General features: G+C 44.2%; 1 protein-coding gene and 1 long non-coding RNA gene across 2 annotated transcripts in view; one reads left to right on the forward strand and one right to left on the reverse strand.

Moving 5' to 3' along the window:
- Window positions 1-20,234, reverse strand: part of SYNE1 (spectrin repeat containing nuclear envelope protein 1) — a 503,778-nt gene that overhangs the window by 418,057 nt on the left and 65,487 nt on the right. The window lies entirely within an intron of this gene.
- LOC311517454 lies at window positions 9,179-12,211 on the forward strand. The gene is made up of 3 exons (XR_014710701.1): window positions 9,179-9,268; window positions 10,550-11,064; window positions 11,371-12,211. It is a non-coding gene; the product is annotated as an uncharacterized lncRNA (long non-coding RNA).

Here is a 20,234-nt window from a genome sequence, read left to right on the forward strand (position 1 = left end):
TTCCCTTTATATAGGTATAAGGAATATCATTCAAACTGACAGGGGACCTCTCAAAATTGAATGCATTTTTAAAGAGCAACAACTGCACCTGCCAAGACACAGAGTTGCAGTTATGAAATTATATATAATTTGTAAATCTGTATAATTTAGAAAAAGGAACATTGACGTGCAATAGTAAAATTGTTACGACAAAATATTTCAAATCTAACTGACTATAACGAATATAAAATGATCGTAGATGAAAACAAAATAAATCATTTGCAGTTACGTGTGCAACAAGACTATATTCAGGAGTGTTTATTTTGGTAACCAATGTAAACAGGGTATTTCATGTGTGATGTGCAGTAAGTCATAAAGGCCAAACTCGGAACCGATGAGCATTTGCTCATGTAAGTAACCTCATTAATTTTAGTGGAACTACTTACAGAGAAAAGTACACTTCAACCTGAATAGGAATTTGGGACTGAGACACAGAGGTTACGTCTACACAGGGATAAAAACCCCATGACTGGCCCAGGTCAGCTTACTCAGAATCATGGGTCTTGACCTGTGGGACGGAAAAATCGCTATGTAGATGTGCAGGCTCAGGCTGGAGCCTGAGCTCTGGGAGGCTGGAGGATCCCAGAGCTCGGACTCCAGCCCAACCATCAGCACAGAGATTTCTAGCTGCACAGCCCGAGTCCAGCAAGCCCAAGCCAGCTGTGGCCATGCCAAGGGTCTTTTAGTCCTGGGTACATGTACCCAGGGAGCAAAATTAATCCCTGATTGTTATTTCATTCACATCCATGTTTATTAGGAGTAAATCAATTTAAATCAATAGTGTATCAGACCAGATATGAGAATTGGGCGATTAGAATTCAACTTTCAGATCGAAGAAATAAAACAAAAGGGAAAAATAATCAATTCTGGCCTGCTCCCTCCTAGGCAGAACACCCACAGAGTTTATTGACTGCCCTTCTGACAACATACTGAAAATCAGGTGAAACACCTGCTCTGAACTCCTAGCTACTAGCAGCTGACCTATGGTAGGCATAACCAGTTTAGATCAGCAGATAAGAGAAATATTCTTTAATGTGACCCATCCCAAAGCAAAATCTGTTGACTCATATACCTTACCATCTCTAAAATAATTATTTTCAATAGTTTCCTACTTTTTAGTACTTATTCTTTAAAAGTGTAAAATAAATAGACTGAATTACACCATTTAGAGATCCAAGACACAAGTAAAATAGAAAAGTGGTTTGATTTTTACAAATACCATGGGAATTTAGCATGTACTTTTTACGATTTCCATAGAGAGGAGAGCAGTTCTTTCCATTTGTTAAGATAATCTGAATTCTCCTTAGATCTCACATTTCTCCAAGAACACAAGACACAAACATTTTACAATTTTTACACACTGTATGCCATTGCTTCCCCCACTTGCAAGCGTTGTCAGTGCTTCAAATTGCACCACTTACCCAGTTGGTATTGAAAGAATCCGGTCACCAAATTGAACGACGTAACCTTTTTGCCACTAGCATCTTTGTAACGAGCCATTGCTGCTGTTGCTGCTGCTGCCTACTTTTGCATCTTATATAGTAAGCCTCTGTTATTTAGACTTGAGCTAAGAGGTAATTTTTCAGCAAAGATCACATTATTTCCTTCACCAAAAATGCATGCTTCTTGCATAAATCCCTCCACCGTTTCCCATTTAAAGTGGGATCACATTAATGCAGGTTTTTTATAGCATCTTTCACGTATTTTTTCATATTACCCGACAAAGCCAGCTTTCTTCTGAGTAACAACCCTGCTGGTCTCACTGCCATCATTCCTCCTAACTGTTTTCCTGAGGAAAGATTCTATTTTGTAAGCCCCAGCCAATCAGACAGTGGAAATCTGTGATGTCAAGAGCCTGAATAATTTATCCAGGAATTGGGACAACCCAAGTGGTAATGCTGAGAACCTAAAGCAGCAAGCTGTGTGGCTGTAAAAAGCAATTCAAATTTCTCACCAGAACTTTGATAGTAATGTAACATACAGTAAGCATAAAAACACTGAATAAAATATGCTGTTACTGCTTGACATGAAAATATGTATGTGGCTTTTAAAAACAACCACTTGGATTCATCTTATCACACTGTATGTTTAGACATGGATGTTCTTCAGCTTGTATCTGAAGTACTGAACTGGAAGAGATAATGAGTAATGAACCTGAAAAGACATATATGCCAGTTAGCTTTTAATAATGTATTAGAACTATTTTATAGTGAATATGAAATATATCTAGTGATGCACAGAATTTTGTAGTGTATTTGAGGAAGCATTCTACATGCTGAAAAATGTGAAAATATGCAGTATTTCCTAGTCCATACAGCAAAGAATCTGAGGTGTGTAGGTTTGAAATAGACTTTGTTTTGCTGTACTAAAATAAATATAGTTATGACCAATAAGATCTGGAGAACATGTAAATGTGATGCACATTCTGTTTATTCTAGCAATAGAATAGCATATAATTTTGAAGAGGGAAAAATTTGTCCACTTTGTGTGTGCTGTCTTATGTAATGTATCTTACTTGTACAGCTTTTTAAATTCACTTTAATAAATTAAATTTGGAGGTTCAAATTCTGCCTGCAGTTATGCCTGTGTAAGCCCCATGAATTTATGCAGATGTGGCTAAAAGAAATTGGGCCTGGAATTTTTATAGAATACCTTTCCTTTTATTTGACTTGAAGTGTTTACATATTTTTACAAGTCTTTTTTTTCCCTAATGCATCTCTAACAAATGACTTTTTCAGGCAGCTCAAAAATAAGCAAAGCCAATAGTAACTGGCTATTTTTGTTTACAATAACAATGGATAAGATGCTATGAAAGATGAACAAAAATAATTTTCTATTTTTAGACATTTGCAGATAAATTGCAGAAATCTTCAAGAGCAACATGATCTGTGGACAAAGCCATTCAGTTATCAGTTATTATTATTTTATTTTAAGCAGCATGGCCCCTACTTTACACTTCTCATGCAGGCAAAACTCCCTTTAGTCTTGAACATGGAGTGTAGACTTAGGCTAACTGAATAATACTATGAGATATTTAGCAGATAATGGAGAGATTTTCAAAGGCCCAAATGGCAGATAGGTGCCTAATTCCCACTGAAAATTAATGACAGCTAGGCGCCTAACTATATCTATACTTTAAATGGTTGGCAGCACTGATCCTACAACATTGTCCACACAATGTTTCTGCTAAAGTTTATGCAAAGCAACACAGCTCCATTGTACAATGTGTACTATTAAATTATAGAGCTGCGCCACTAAAATATATCTTTTGATAGCTTCTTAGGCTACCAGACAGATTGTTTGCTCTGATGAAACAAAAAAGTGTTCCAGCGCTTACTTTTCCCCACAAAATCTCAATTTTTTTGTAATTTAGTCTTAAAAACTATAAAGAGTTTCTCATTAACCTGCTTTCCTTTTTATTTTCCAGGGGGATTTCAGAGCTGCTAGGAATAGTGTCAAGAGAGCCATAATTGCACAGAAGAGTGCCAAATCAGCTACAGCATGTCAAGATGTCATCTGAGAACATGTAACAGTCGGCATACAGAGATGTGAATGGCACTGCTCAAGGAAAGTTCCTTTGGTCAGTAGTTTGGCATTGGCACTATAAAGTTTTAAGTGAGCAATGTTATATGGCAATTTCCATCTCCATTAAGTCAATTTTAATTTAAAGCAGCTGTACAAAGGCTTGCCAAGTCAAAGCAACAATGTGGACTCTTATAAAAGGTAGCAATGTTCTAAGCTTACATAGTAGTTATTGCACATCTGCTCCTCTGAGTACATGAATTACCCCATTCAGACTTACTGGACAAAGGGGAACCAGGAAAGACTTAACTGTATTTTTTGTATTTTTAATTATTTTTTTTTACAGGCCTGTGCCAGAACTATGCCTCTTTCACAACAAAAAGGAAAATGATAGCAATGCTAAAACCAGTGTATGCTTTGTAACTTGCTAAGCCTACCCTGTCTGCTTCAATCAGGACAGAAATAAATGATGGGGAATAGGAGAACAGTGGAAGAAAATGAAGGTAGATGAAAAGAGATTCAACACCAACAGCAAAACAGAAGCCACTGAATTCAAGAGTGCATGCACTGATGTTGGGAGAGGCAATATTTTTGAGATACTCTATGTATTCACATGGATTTTGCTCCCACCCCCCGCCCCTTTTTTTTTTTTTTTTGTGGTGAAGGGAAAAAACTGAAGACATTTTATCAGGCTTTAGTGGTCAGTTAGTGTCCTGGCTCTGAGACCTGGTCTGTCTGTTATCTGGAGAGCGTGAAACCTTCTCCAAGTGGTGGACATGGTTGAGGAGACAGAAAAGTAAAAGTACAGTATATCATCTGTTTTTATATGCACTAGATGGTTGTTGGCTTGATTAGGACAAGAGCAGTTGTGGTTATTGCCGGCATGGAGTTTGCTATAAATATTTTATTTTTTTCCCATTTCTAAAACAGAAAAGATGCCCATCCAAAGCTCTAGGAGCCCTGCCATCTCTTAAAATCATGTACGAAATTAGTCAATCACCCCCAAATCAGCTTTACCCCTTAACAAATCCAGGTATAGTCAAGTATTAAAAATAAATGAATCAATAGGACATTCTGCCTCAAATTCTGTTCCAATCATCCTATACTCTTACCCTCCTCAAAATCCCACAACAACAGACAGGCTTGCAGCGTGCCTGCACAGTTGACATATTTGGGCTATTTCTGACCAAGGTGAGGAATAAATTCAAAAATCTAGGAGTTCTCATGAAGAACAACTTGCCAGCAGCTCCCTCTCACACATAACAAGAGAGCTTATTGTGCCTGCCAACGTGCCATATTTACAGTTCTATAAGGATACCAAAGGATTAATATATCACAGACTTTCCCAAGAAAACTACAGCAATGTCAAAATCACTTTCTGGTGGAAATTGTTGCAGAGGTCAGCACAAAAGAAGAAAACTGGGTAAAATGATATTGAAACAGATTCTGGACTATGTGCCTGCAAGTTTTTTCAAGAAGTAAACTTACTGCTAGCTTCACAATAATTGTTCACTTACACTGAGGATATGTAACAGAAAAATGAGTTGGAAATGCACTTATTTACATTTACAAACTAACAGCCTATCCTCCCTGGTTCAGTTTATTCTCATTTAGAGAGGAGGAACAAATTAGTTTGGACTCACTGATGGCACTTTCTGGGAGCCTGATTTGCCTCCCCGCCGCTACTCCATGGATCTGGAATGGGGGTTGCTACTTGGAACACACAGATTTCAGGAGATCAGTGGAAGCCAGCACCATCTGTACAGAAGCCCAGTGCGTCTGTACTATCTCCTGGCCCAGATTCATGGCAGCACCTTCAGGAGTTGTGCTCTCATTGTGTCACCAACTGCTGCTGCCACAATCCCCTGGGAGGGTTCCCTGATCTGTGAGAGAACCCACATAAATTAATGCAAAGAGAATCAACATTAATTTATGGTGAAAATATACATGGGGTTGAGGGTTTGGGATGATGCTACAGAGAGTGACTTCTCTACAACCTGTCCCCCTTGTTCCCATCTGTGGATGCCAGTCCCTGCAGCATACTCACACATGGGTTTCCGAACAGTTGCAGGTGGAGAGGCACACACTATAGAACCAGCTGTCCCCCACTTCTGCAGCATGCCTGCCCGGGTCTGCTACATTTTGTTCTCCACTATTGGTAGCACAGGAGCATATTTAGCCCCATACACGGATTATAATTGCATTTCATCCCTACAGCATTTCCCCTGTGAACAGCAGCTCTTTTATTGTTCTTATTACCTTTATTAACCTTTGTCTTAATCTCCTTGGGGATTTCAATGCATGTGTTCATTCTCCCCTCTGTTTCTGCTAAATGATTATTGTCCTAGCCTGTATTCATTGGGATGTATATGTATTTTTTTCTTTTTAACCCTCTCTTCTTTCATTCTGACATTAAAAAGTATTTGATTATTTTCTTGTTAATAAAATAAAATAAAATAAAATAAAGCTTCGAATCAGCTCCAGTAAGCCTTCCCTTTCTGGTATCTAGGGCAGTCAACTCATAACAACCATCAGCAGACAACAATCCTCATTTCAGTGTGGTGACCTGAGGCTTTCTCCACTCTGAAATCCTGATATTGCACAGAGAATTGTTTGACCTGTGTGGATTATATTACCTTCCTTCATACTATTCTCAATGAAGTGAGTAAAGTTGCAAATGAAAACAACCTCCTATTGCAAAATCATTGCTATAGTTTTCAAGAGATTTACATGCATTTAATCTGCCTTTCAAGGCACTAATCTAAAGCTGGTTATTAGCTAAAATCAGTATAATCAACAATTGAGGTGATTATTTTAAGTGAATTTAGTGCTTGTGAAAGGTGCCAGATTGGCAGCCCTAGTAGCCTAATTGCTTTATTCACAGACCGGGTACAGCAGAAGCAGTACAAGCTTCTGCCTCCGCATGCCTCCACCCTGACCTAGATGGATCGTCTCTCGGGGTGACAAGGTACTTCATTTTCAATACCCATCTAACTCCAAGCCTCTCTGTTGAGACTGCCAGAAAGGAAGCCAATAAATGCCAATGGGTGATGATCAAAGAGACAAGGTGGGTGAGGTAGTATCTTCTATTGAACCAACTTCTGTTGGTGAGAGAGACAAACTTTCCAGCTTACACTGAGTTTCTTCTTTAGGGCTAAGAAACATACTCTGAGTGTCATAGATAAATACAAGGTGGAACAAATTATTCAGCAAGGGAGGAGGATCCAAGAACCCAGGCTTCAGCCTGAGCCCGAATGTTTACACTGCAATTAAAATGCCCTGTATCCTGAGCCCCACAAGCCCAAGTTAGCTGACACAGGCCAGCCACGGTCATAATGCTGTCTCAGAGAAGTCTGTCTGATCTATGAGCGCCCTTTTCCTTAGCTTCCTTTGCAACATGCAGAGAAGTAGTTGTAATACTAGTCAGCAACAGCAGAGTGGATGCAAATGTGAAAATGATCTGATTTTGCTGACCGGGGTGTGTAGCATGTCTGCATCTGCAGCAGAGTCTGGGGTGTTGCCAACAAATGGGAAAATGCAGTATTGCTAACTCCAAGAGTTCTAAAATCAGAGCAAAATCCAAATTAGACCCAGGTGATTTATTTCCAACCTCAAATGTATGTGCAATCCATTCCTGGTACATTTGTGCCTGTGTCCTAAATACCTATTATGGCAGCATTGAGAACAGCAGCATTTCCTGAAATGATCAGGAAAATACTCCCCTGGGGATGGTTGATACTGCACTTTCTGTTTCCCAGTCAGAAAGCATTGCATTAGATTCAGCCATGCAGTACCCTCTTCGCCAGCACAACTCTTGCCCCAAACCCAGAGACACCTCAGAGCTTTCCATTTGTTTTGGCTGGGACATTAACCATAGGTGACCTAGCCCACTTTAAGCCTTGATAATAGCATTTCTTTCGGTAGTGAATTAACACTGGGAGGCTTCACTGAGGAAGCATGTTTTGAAGAGGAGCAGGAAATTGCTTGCCACTAGAGGTTATGGAGAGCATTCTAGAAGTAAGGAACAGCAAAGAAAAGATGTTTCATGTGCTACACTCCCTCCGAGGTCCATGCAGGTTTCTACAGGAGACACTTCTTTTTTCTGAACTGAAAATAGAGATTTGTATTGAAAACCTTGAATAACCATAACCAAAGTAGTGCTATCCAGCCTGAAGTAGAGTTGTTTTCATCACAACAAACTCCTAATCGCTCAGGAACAAGGGATTTTTACATCAGCCAAACTGACACTTCAGGGTTCAAAATATCCTGCACTCCAGAACATGATTTCCAAGTTACAAGGTCCAACACAGGATATGAAACCCTTGACATTGTGTTAATAGACCACAGAAGAATCATAGAATATCAGGGTTGGAAGGGACCCCAGGAGGTCATCTAGTCCAACCCCCTGCTCAAAGCAGGACCAATCCCCAATTAAATCATCCCAGCCAGGGCTTTGTCAAGCCTGACCTTAAAAACTTCTAAGGAAGGAGATTCTACCACCTCCCTAGGTAACGCATTCCAGTGTTTCACCACCCTCCTAGTGAAAAAGTTTTTCCTAATATCCAACCTAAACCTCCCCCACTGCAACTTGAGACCATTACTCCTTGTAATGGTACTGATGGTCGTTATGAGTTGACTGCCCTAGATACCAGAAAGGGAAGGCTTACTGGAGCTGGTTCGAAGCTTTATTTTATTTTATTTTATTAACAAGAAAATAATCAAATACTTTTTAATGTCAGAATGAAAGAAGAGAGGGTTAAAAAGACATGAACCCTTAAGGAGCGTGACTAACAAATTTTGAGACTTCTCTTTGGGCTGCCATGAATACCTGAGCATTAAAGGTAAAATCCTGCCTTCAATGAAGTCAATGTGAGTTTTAACATTGATTTCAATGAAGTCAGGATTTCACCCTAAGCCTCACATCTCTGCACATTCCTTACAATATACATCTATCTCAAAAATGAAAACTTGTCAGCATAGTGGTTACATCTTAACCTTATGAGACTGCTACCAAATCTATGTCAAAAAGGCACCAGTTTTTCTCCACTGATATGAAGCTAGCTCACAGTGATAACACCACACTCATATTCAGTGCCCATTCTTGCAGTCCTTATTCAAGCAATATTCATATGGATTCAAATGGGAGTTTTGCTCGAATAAGGTCTATAGGATCCTGCAGACATTTCCATCTTTCCTCATGTCAGTATTCCCACTGAAGTCATAGAAATACTCACTGACCCATAATCATTTTCAGTGACCAGTACTGATAACTACCATATGAAAATACTGCGAGTGTTCATTCTTAGACCAGGACACAAAATACCATTTTTCTTTTAAACACCATTAAACAAATATCATCATTTCAGTATGGGACATTGGGGGAAGGAGAATCCCTAAATAAATAAAATAATACATAGTCTTTATTTTATTTTCAGTCATGTTTCACCAGTTATATTGACTTCTGTATTTTGGAGATGCCCTAATTCAATCAGAATCAGAAGCTAAATGAAACACAGGCCTTTACCAAGGAAACCTCTCAGCAGCCCAGCAGAATTATCCTCCAGGCATTGCTATAGCAACCCCACTTATAGGCATTTCCATCATTATCCTTTTTTCTTGTCCTCTGACGCCCCACCAGCTTCACTGCTCCTCCGACTCCAACTATTGCACAAATGCCAAGAGATTTTCATACAACTTTGGGACGAAGGTAGGAAAAATGTGATTTTTATAAATTTCCTATTTAAACAGTATTACACTACTACAAATATTATTTTGGACAAACAAGAATAGAAGAAGAATCTTAGAAACATACAGTACCAAAGTTTGTCAGTGAAAAAAGCATTCCAGGCACAGGCTATCAGTAATGAAGACAAGAGAAAGAAAAACTATTGTTCTGTTAGCATATTGCTTAGTATTTCTACATTTCTGGTGGCAATGGAATCCCCAGGAAGAATCTCTACTTCAGAATAAACATCCCCAAAAAGTTATAAAAATAACGTATGATATATTAAGGCGGCTCCATAGAGGAGAAAAAGGGATCATTAAGAGTAATCTCAAAACAGCAAACAAAGCAACATTTAGATCTAATAAAATAATAAAATATTTGCAAACACTTTATATTGTCTAAATAAATATTTTGCTTGGGTAATATGTGAAAAACAATTTTTCTAACATTTTAGCTTTAATCAAAAAAGAACCACTTTAGAAACGAATTCCATGTCAGAGTTATAAAGGGTTTCTATTTTGCTTCTGATTTTTCATTTTAATAACTACCAAAATATATCTAGATAATGTTATAATAATTACATGCACTTTTAAATATTTTGTTGAAAACAACAGTGTATATTACCTATTCTTGCACTAATAGAAAAACATGTCTGTTCTAAAAAGAGACATTTTCTGTAATTTTTATAATAAAGTGGCCAAAATTAAATGAAATGAAAAGTATTATTTAAAAGGGCTTATTCTTATCAGAAAGTAAAAGAGAACTCACTAAAATCATAATGTCACGGTATCACTTCAAGCAGATTATCTTTCCAACCAAAACTACTGTATGTTCAAAACTCATTTAACTTATGATTTAAACAATGTACAATGCTTTTTATTTACTCCGTGGATAGTCTGGATGACTTCCAAAGTTCTTCTCTTGAGAACACATTGCAATATTACAACATAATAGAGGCATGATGTTCCATTAACGTGTACCCAGAGGAAGGAATACAGTTCTTCTGGATGCAGGAGGAGTATGAGAAGTTAGTTTTTTGAATGTGCTCTGAGGGCTAAATTATGAATCATTTATTTGCACATGAAATCCTTTTGAAGTCAGTGGGACTACTGCTATGAGTAACTGCTTACCAATGTGAGCAAGGGATTCACAATCTTGCCCAAAGTAATCAGAAGAGTTTCTTGAACCTTGATCCTACCAACACTTAAGAACTTGTGTAACTTTATGCATGTGGGCTAACCCATTTGGTGTTCTGTCTGGTAGCGAATAAGTCCACTTGGGGAATTCCCAACCTTTGGAAGATGATGCAGGCTACCTCTGGATGGAGCAACCACTCGTAGTGAGAGGAGAAGTCCCTGCTGAGCTGGTCTGCCAGCATATTCCTGATGCCGGGAATGTGACAAGCTTCCAGGTGGATTTCGTGGCTGATGCAGAAGTCCCACAGACAACATGCCTCCTGACAGAGAGCCAACAAGCGCGCTCCCCCTTGCCTGTTGATGTAGAACATTGAGGCTGTGTTGTCCGTCAGGACTCACACCACCTTGCCCGACAAGTGGGGTAAGAAGACTCCTCATGCCAGCCGGACTGCTTGGAGCTCTTTGACATTTATGTGTAACCATGCCTCCTCCAGGGACCACATTCCCTGTGTCTGGAGGTTGCCGAGATGTGCCCCACAGCCGAGGTTTGAGGTGTCTGACTCCAACTCAATGGAGTGAGGAGGGCTGTCAAACGAAACCCCTTCCAGGACTGTCCTGCGATCGGTACACCATTGCAGTGAGGTAAGTATCGCCTGGGGAATGGGAACGATCTTCTTCGGGGGGTCTCAGGACTGGGAATAGACCATTGCCAGCCATTGCAGGGGCCGCATGGAGCCTGGAATGGACCACATAAGTGCACGCTGCCATGTGGCCCAACAGGCACAGACAGGCCATGGCGGGGAACGCGGAGAGTTCTGCGATGAGATTTGCCATCGTGTGGAACCTTTCCGGCAGCAGGAACGCTCTGGCACAGGTAGAGTCAAGGACTGCTCCAATGAACTCTATCCTCTGCACTATCACTAACGTTGACTTTTTGTCAATCACCAGTAGGCCCAGAGAGCATCATTTGGCTTGAAGCACCATGACATCCCTTCGGACTTGAGACCCGGAGTTGCTCTTGATGAGCCAGTCGTCAAGGTACAGGTAGATCTGTATACCCTGGAGTCTGAGGTAAGCCGCTACCACCAACATGTACTTGGTAAACACCCTCGGTGCTGTCACCAGGCTGAATGGGAGGATCGTAAAGTGGTAGTGGTGTGGTCCCACCATAAACTGGAGGAAGCGTCTGTGTCCTTGAAAGATCGTTATGTGGAAGTGTGCCTCCTTCAAATTGAGGGCAGCATACCAGACTCCTGGATGCAGGGAAGGGATAATAGAAGCCAGAGAGACCTTGTGGAACTTTAGCTTCTGTAGGTACTTGTTGAGGTCTCACAGATCCAGGATGGGCCGTAGACTGCCTTGGCCTTTTCGATTAAAAAGTACTGGGAATAGAACCCCTTGTTCCTGTACTGACGAGGAACTTCTTCCACCGTATCCAGCTATAGTAACCCCTTTACCTCCTGCGTGAGGAAACTCTCATGAGAGGGGTGCCTGAAGAGGGACGGGGAAGGCGGATGGGAAGTGTGGGGGAGAAAGGAACTGGAGGGTATAACCCTGTTCCACTGTGCTGAGGACCCAGTAGTCCAAAGTTATAGCGGTCCATGCCGGGAGGAAAGGGGAAAGGCAGTCAGAGAACACTGGGAAAGACGGATCCGGGGAATAGTCTGGTAGGTTGCCCTCAGGCACACCCTCAAAACGACCATTTGGCCCCCTGCTTATTATGGGTCAAGCCCGACTGCGCAGATGGTGGAGGCGGGTGGCTCGGGCGGCGCTTGTAACCCTTGGCTCATTTATGGGGCTGGTCCTGCCGAGGCTGGCTCCCCAACCCTTAAGCTGCTGCGGTTTGAACCACTTACGCACCAGGGCTGGGACCTAGAGACCCAGGGTTTTCGGGGTGGTGTGGGAGTCCTTAAGACCATGCAACTTGCTGTCTGTTTGCTCCGCAAATAGGGCCCCTCCACCAAAGGACAGGTCCAGCAATGACTCAGTAGACAACCCGACAGAAGCAGCCAAGAGACTCGCCGCATGGAGATAGCGGAAGCCCGGGGCGGGCAGCAGTATCAGCAGCATCCAATGCCACCTAGAGGGCTGCCCTCATCTCAGTAGTGCCCTTATCGAGGATCACTCGGAACTCCTTCTTGGAAGCCTCAGGGAGCGACCCTTCGAACTTGGCCATGGCTTGCCACATATTGAAGTCTTATCAGCAGGAGGGCTTGGTGGTTGGCCACTCTCAGCTAAGGCTGGAAGACAAATAAACCTTACATCCAAAGAGATCCAACCTCATTGAGTCTTTATTTTTGGGGGTCGCCCCCAGTGATGAGCTACCAAAATCTTAACAACAAGTTCCCTCCTCACCCCATGAGGGGGTCGTTGCCCACCCCCACCCCCGGGGACTCCTGCCTCATCCAACCCCCCACGTTCCTTGACGCCCCCCCCCGCAGGATCCCTGCCCCATCCACCCCCTTCCCCTGTCCCCTGACTGCCCTCAGAACTGGGCAGGAGGTTCTCGTGGGCCACTGTAGTGGGTGCCCACCCCACCCCTAAGAGCCAGAGGGACCTGCCGGGGGGTGAGATGGGGAGTCCCAGCGGTGCTTACCTGGGGCAGCTCCCAGGAAGCATCCGGCATGTCCCTCTGGCTCCTAGGGGCGAGGTAGCATAGCTGGGGGGGAGCAGGCGGCCGCTCCCCCCACTGATCACATCAAAAGTGGCGCCTTAGGTGCCGACTCTGGGGGTGCTCTGGGGCTGGAGCACCCAAGGCAGCTCCCCGCCCCGCACCCAGCCCCAGCTCACCTCCACTCTGCCTCTGCCCCTGAACGCACTGCCCCGCTCTGCTTCTCCGCGCCCCCTTCCCCTGCAGCTTCCTGCGAATCAGCTGTTTGGTGGGAGGCCTGGGAGGGCTAAGAAGCAGGCAGTGGCTTCCCGCTCAGGCCGAGGGTGATGGAGGTGAGCTGGGGCAGGGAGCGGTTCCCCTGCGCCCCACCACCCAGGTTACCTGCTGTGGTGCAGGCGGCCCTCCTCGTTCCCCCCCTCGCCCCAGCTCACCTCCGCCTCCGCGGGCCTGAATGGAAGCCGCCGCCTGCTTCTCAGCCTTCCCCAGCTTCCCGCACAAACAGATGATTCGCGGGAAGCCTGGGGGGGCGGAGAAGCAGAATGGGGCAGCGCTTTCAGGGGAGGAGGCAGAGCGGAGGTGTGCTGGGGCCGGGGATGGGGTGGGGAGCTGCCAGTGGGTGCTCTGCACCCACCAAATTTTCTCCTTGGGTGCTCCAGGCTCTAAAAGTGTTCTAAAAGGGCTTCTAAATTTAACAGCAAACCACTGCGAACCGGCTCCAGCTCACCACTGGTCGCCCCGGTTGTCCTTTCCTCTCCTGGTGGTTAACTGCCTCAATCACAAAGGAATTAGGGGGTGGATGGGAGTACTTCAACCTTTGGTTGGCACGAAGTACTTGCATTCAGCCCTTTGAGACAGGGGCCAGGGAAGGGGGAGTCTGCCACAAGGTATTAGTGATTTTGGAAACCCCTTCATGAAGGGGTAGAGCCACACTGGAAGAGGCCGAGGAGCAGAGGACATCAAACAGAGAGTCCGAGGGCTCTTCCAGTTCCTCTGCCTGAAGCCTGAGATTAGAAGCAACCGTCTTCAAAAGCTCCTGGTGTACTTTGGCATCATCCTGAGGAACTGGGTGAGAGGGCTCCATGATAGCCTTGTCCAGCAAGGACGATGCCGGTGCCACTGGAACCTGCACGTCCATTGGTGGTCCAGCAGCTTGCTCCCCTGGGTCCTCCTGGGTCCTACCCCCTGAAGCCTCGAGCACTGGAGGAGGATGAGATATCAAGGCCACTGGCCTCTTCAAGACTCCCAACACCAATCGAGCAGCCTGGAAAGGTTGGGAGAACTCCCAAGGGTTCCATGGATACCATGGTGCCAGACACTGCGCTTGGGGCCACAGGACAGGTTTCAGTGCCGATAATGTAGTCGGCACCACCAGTACCGGGGCTTGTCCTGAAGTCAGGGAACCTTGCTCCGAGCAGGAGCTACCAGCAGTGCAGTCAGTATTGGGCGACCAGGTTCGGGCTGAGCAGTGGCTCTTGGACAACTGGTGCTGACCTGTCTGAGCAAGACTGTCTTGGTTGGGCTCTCAACCAGTACCAGGACGTCAAACAGGACCGAGAGTTACTATGGGCCAGCTGCTGGGAGGATCGTCCTGAGTAGGGTGACCTCCTTCTTGAAGACAGGCGATGATGGCCAAGCAAACAGCGGTCTCTGGTGTCCAGTTGGTCCAAGGATCAATTCTGGGCCCTTGGAGATGGTCAGGGCTGCTACTGGAGTTCTTGTCGGGTGGCTCTTGCCTCAGAGAGTCTGTGTCAATCTACTGGTGAGGTACGCCTCGAGTCCTTCGATCGGTGTCCCCCAGGCTCCACGGAGCCTGCCTCTCCAGTCCTGAGGCATGATGGCTTCGGGCAGGCAAACGCTGGTGGTATGTCCCTTTCAATGGTGGGATCGGTACCGCTGAGGCAGGGACACACACATAGGTCCCAACCCAGGTTTTCCCCAAGACCAGGGTATGTGGGAGCCGGTGTGGGCGGCACCAGGAGCATCAGGATCTCTTGAGCCACTCAAAGAGCTTCAGGAAACAATGGCACCTGAAGCTGGGTAGGGCCTGCACCGCTATCTGGGGTCACAGGCGAAGCATGGGATGGACTACACCGGTCAACTTGAGCTGGGGCCCAACTTCCCAAAGAGGGTGTTGAGCTGCCCGGCAAAGGTTGTGACTCACCCCCAGCCCTCTCCTTTTCCTTTCGGGAGGTAGGAGAACTTCCTCTCCCAGTCTTTTACGGCTTCTTCCCCGGAGCCATGGAGAGGGACTGGTCCCAGCTTGTGGACAGCACCGACAGAGCACCGCACACGGAGGCTGCGTGCTCAGTGTGGAGTCGGTCCACTGCTCCGGTGCTGGAGTGAGTGCTGACTCCATTAGGAGTGCTTTCAGACGGATATCGTGCTCCTTCTTCGCCCTAGGTTTAAAGGACTTGCAGGTATGGCACTGTCACTTACGTGCCCTTCACCTAAATATCTTAGGCAGCTGGTATGTGGATCGCTAACGGACATAGGCCATTTCCAGCGATTGCAGGGCTTAAAGCCTGGGGACCAGGCCATGCCCCGTCCCCCAGCTGAGTCCCATTGGAGACTAATGAAAAGTTGAGAACTACTACTAAGGGTAACTAAGAAACTACTAATTATATACAACTATATTACATGTTTTCAAAGTTCACAAGAATAGAAAACGAAACGCTAGCCAAAGCAGCAGATGTTCCAGCACCATCGCTGGTGGCAAGAAGGAACTGAGGGTGCGGGGAGCTGGCGGCGCCCCTTATATCACACCATGCGGGCGCCACTCCAGAGGGCACCAGAGCCGGTCCCCTACGGATACTGCTGAGTGGAAAAGTTCTGCCATCTGCCGAGCACACACACCTAATATGGAATGGACATGAGCAAGCACTCGAAGAAGAACTAGTATGTTTACGCACACTTTTCATTGTAGTACAATAGTCAATGTAGCTTATGTATTTCCTGGTCTGTATTTTACCTGATTTGAATAAAGAAAGAAAAATAATGAAACTACTACTCCAAAGCTTGAAAAATTCACTTACCCAATCACCAATAGTAAGGGGAAGTTTTCCTAATAAGTGTGGAAGCCTAAGGTATCAATTTCTGTAGAATATACAATTTCTTTAAAAACACAAGAAAACTATAGTCAATTTAATAGCTGCTATTCAGAGCCCTGTGGGCATCCATGAAAATGACAAAAAGGGCAAGAGAATTCCATTTTCACCAAAGCATTGTCCATTGACTTCAGGGATGGGGCCCTCATCCACACCTTTCCTATTTACCTTGAGCTATTAGATTTAATCTTCCACCTCATATGTGTCTTTAAAGCTGTTCAAATGCTGTATTACCAACATAATTCTTGTTCCCTGAGGACAGCAGCTCCCAGCAAGCCCATATTCAAATCTATATAGTTTATAACTCTTTTTCCCCTCACCATAACTGTGGAGAGAAACACCCACATAGCACAATACAGAAACCCTTACGCAACTACTTGCCACTCCCAAGAATGATCCCATTGAAATCTCCGGGATTACTCGATGAAGTGAGCTGTAGCTCACGAAAGCTTATGCTCAAATAAATTGGTTAATCTCTAATGTGCCACAAGTACTCCTTTTCTTTTTGTGAATACAGACTAACATGGCTGCTACTCTGAAACCTCACATGAGAAAGGGTTTCAATTTGGATCCATAACAAATAATTGAAAACCTCATTCTTTAGAACGTTGAACAATTCAATCAACTCCATTCATTTTTGTGGAATTCTTCTTTATGCTGCTTATAAATTCTGATTAGTTACAGAAACACAATGGACAATTAAAAACATCTCAACAAAGTCACAAAAACACCTTCAAATTAAAGGAAAAGTAAGTGAAGAATGATAAAAGGTTAAAGCAGCACTAACTTTCTGGCATCCAATCACAGATCCCACTGAGTTCTACAATGAAACCCATCAGCAGAGCTTGTGGAGAGAAAAACTAGTTGCCAAACGGACATCAGGTAGGAACATAAACTGCAGTGTATACAATGTGCCAAGATGTCAGTGCCAAAACAAAGTTAAATTAGGCACACAGCCTGATCTCCAACCCAAATTCTAATAGGATCATAGTTATCTTGGTGACTATCACAGCATATATCTTTAGAGCCGTGGAAAAGTGACCCATTTTTTGTAATTTTTTGAAAATTCTGTTCACTGATAAGGTACCACTCTTGTCAATTAGCTCTTTAAGTGAAAGCTGCACTGGAAATACTGTCCAGGAACTCTTAAATTCTGATAGGGCTGGGGAGGTCCTCACCTCACTGGGAACAATCTTTGAAATTAACATACAGATACTTGGTTGAAAGCATCTCATTTCTTAAATAGTCTGAATATGTGTCAGGCACAGTACATTTCCCTGGATAAATTAAATAGGAGGGAGCCAGTGCCCTGCCTGAGCAATGGTGGCAATTCAACAGAAGAACTGCCTAATGCTTACAATCTAAATGTGAGAAACTGAATTTCTGTTTCTTTTCCATGATGAGGTACTGAGATACAATATACGCTCATGTTTGATTAGTCTTAATGAAAACTTGATATTTATGGAAGATTTTGTTACAGAAAGGTGAAGAGGTGGAAGGCTACACAGTTGCTCAATATTGTTCTAACTGTTTTCTGTTATAACCAGTTCTACCTGAGAGAAGGAGTTGTGGTTGAGATATAAAACCTGTGGTGATTTATTAGATGCAATGTTTTAGCAAGTCTTCTAGAAAAGTACAATACTTTTTGTCTACTCATGTAGGTAATGATATATAGATGCAGATGTATACATGCATACGTGATATAGGTATGTCAAAACTCTCTTTTAATTTTAGATTGTCATTTCCTCACACTCATGCCTTTTGTTTGTTTGTTTTTTACACTTTTTATTCATACATTTGTATCTCATTGCCTTGTACCATATCTGTTACTATAGGCAGGGCTATTGGCACTCCATGTTATTAAAATTCCCTGACACTTCCCCTTAAAAGATGCTGTTTTAAGTTGCTTTACAACTTTGCCAAACTTTAACAATTTAGGCTTAAATTTTCCATGCCAGGTGTCTGCCTCATATATATAAAATTTTCAGCCAAAGTGGTTCAGCCATATCAGAGAATGAGGCTTCAAAAAATATATCTAATTTTGCCCATGTTAAAAAATTCTTGAGACCTTTTCTTTGAAATGCTCTATCACCCCCTATACTTCGGAGTAGAACTCAAAAATGTGGCAGCGGTTGGCCTTTCTGTCAGGGATGTGCCTTTTGCCTTCCCCATAAAAATGTGGCCAAGTGATAAGCCTTTGAAAATTTGCAGTTTACACATGCTCAGTAGAGGTTGAAGACTCCAACCTCACTGAGAATATTCCATTTTCTCATAGCTACTAGTGCTGATTATACAGTGCATACATCATCACCAAAGAGTGACTAAGCATGCTCCAAGCTCACAGCTAGGGGGGCACAGAAGGATTTCCCTCTAAAAGCTGATCTGTGACAGACTGGGACCGGGCACTGGAACTGAGAGCAGGGAGCCTGTTGCCTGTGTTCTCAATAACACACACACACACACACACACATACCCCACCCCGGCACCAAGGCAGCATGGAGGAGATAGCCTTCTGATTCAAATGTGGAGGGGACAAAAGCTGAACTGGGGAGAGGGAAAGGAATAGACTGAGGAAAAGAGTGTGGTGAGACTGGGACTGGAAGGGGTGGGAGAGAAACTTGACTGGATATTGGAGTGGGAGACTGGGACTGGTTGGGCCAGGATACTGGGAGCCCAGGGAGAGGGCAATCCAGGACCAGGTGAGTTGGAAAGATGGGCTGGGTTGGGCAAGGAGACTGGAGGCTGCGGGCTTTGAGGGGGAGAACTGGGACTGGATGCTGGTGAAAGAAACTGAGGGGTGAACGGGGAGTGGAGACTGGGAACCAACTGCTGGGTGGGCAATGAAATCAGCTGAGGAACTGAGGTGACAGGGGAAATTGGGACTGGCTGGTCAAGAAAACTGGGACTAGGAACCTGTGGAGGGTGGGAGGGAGCAGAGACAGATCTGAAAAGGAAATGCGTTGTGGGAAGAGAACTAGGACTGGCTGGGTTCAGAGACTAGGATATGGAGTCAGGGAGGAGGTGGGGTGGAGACCGAGTTAAGAAGAGGAGCATTGAGAGGAGACTGGGATTGGGAGCCAGGGTGGAGGATGGGAGAGGAGATCAGATACAAGGGGAAATGGACCAGATGGGCAAGCAGAGTTGCAGCAGGAGGGGAGAAAACGAGGGCTGGCTGGGCAAGGAGACCTGGACTGGGTGTTGGACGAGGAGAGAATCAGGGAGGACTTTGGGATTTAGACAAACACCTGTCAGGAATGGTCGAGTTATTACTTAGTCCTGCCTTGAGTGCAAAGGACTGGACTAGATGACCTAATGAGGTCCCTTGCAGTCTTACACTTCTACAATTTGGACAGCAAGCCCAGAGGCAGGGACTCAGACTGGCTGGGCAAGGAGACTAGGACTACAATGAGAACCGTAAAGAGTAGAAACGGGAACTGAGTCGGCAAAGATAATGGGACTCGGACAAGAGGCCAGGAGAGGAGAAAAAACAAGACTGGGACAGGGAAAGCTTGGAAGGGACAGGTCAGAATAGGTTAGAGTCTGCCTCACTAGAACAGACTCCACTCCAGACCCTGAAATGGAACCCTGGATTCCTGAGTCTCATCAATCCTCTACTGTCAGAAAATACTTGTGAAACCTGCTGACAAAATGTGTGTTTCATTTCCCTCTAGTGCTGGTCCACACAGAGATCTCAACTACTACTGCGATCAGTTACTCCATTGGCTCAAGTGGCAGAGGTCTGTGTGGTAGATCTAAAGGTTCCAGCCCTGCTGAAGATCCTTCTAGGTGTCAATATGAGGCATTCCACAGGATGGAATTTTTGGGTTTTGAGTCTGTTTTTTAAAAATAGCATATGAAATGTGTAGCAGTATTTATAGCCTGGAAGCAAAAAATCTCCAATAGATTAATAGGATTAGCTCCTGGGGTTGCTGCAGAGGCAGTACACTCTGCCCCTAGGGGGAAAGGAAGTAGCCTCACATCTCTTTGCATCAACTTTCTGGCTGGCTTAGAAGTAGCACTGATTAATTCCACAGGGAGTTCCAGCCAGTTCTCCTCAGCAGGAAGGTCACCACAATGAAGAAGCTTGAGGGTTCTGG

This window comes from Lepidochelys olivacea (assembly GCF_965140295.1).
Source record: "Lepidochelys olivacea isolate rLepOli2 genome assembly, chromosome: 3".
Classification (NCBI taxonomy): domain Eukaryota; kingdom Metazoa; phylum Chordata; order Testudines; family Cheloniidae; genus Lepidochelys; species Lepidochelys olivacea.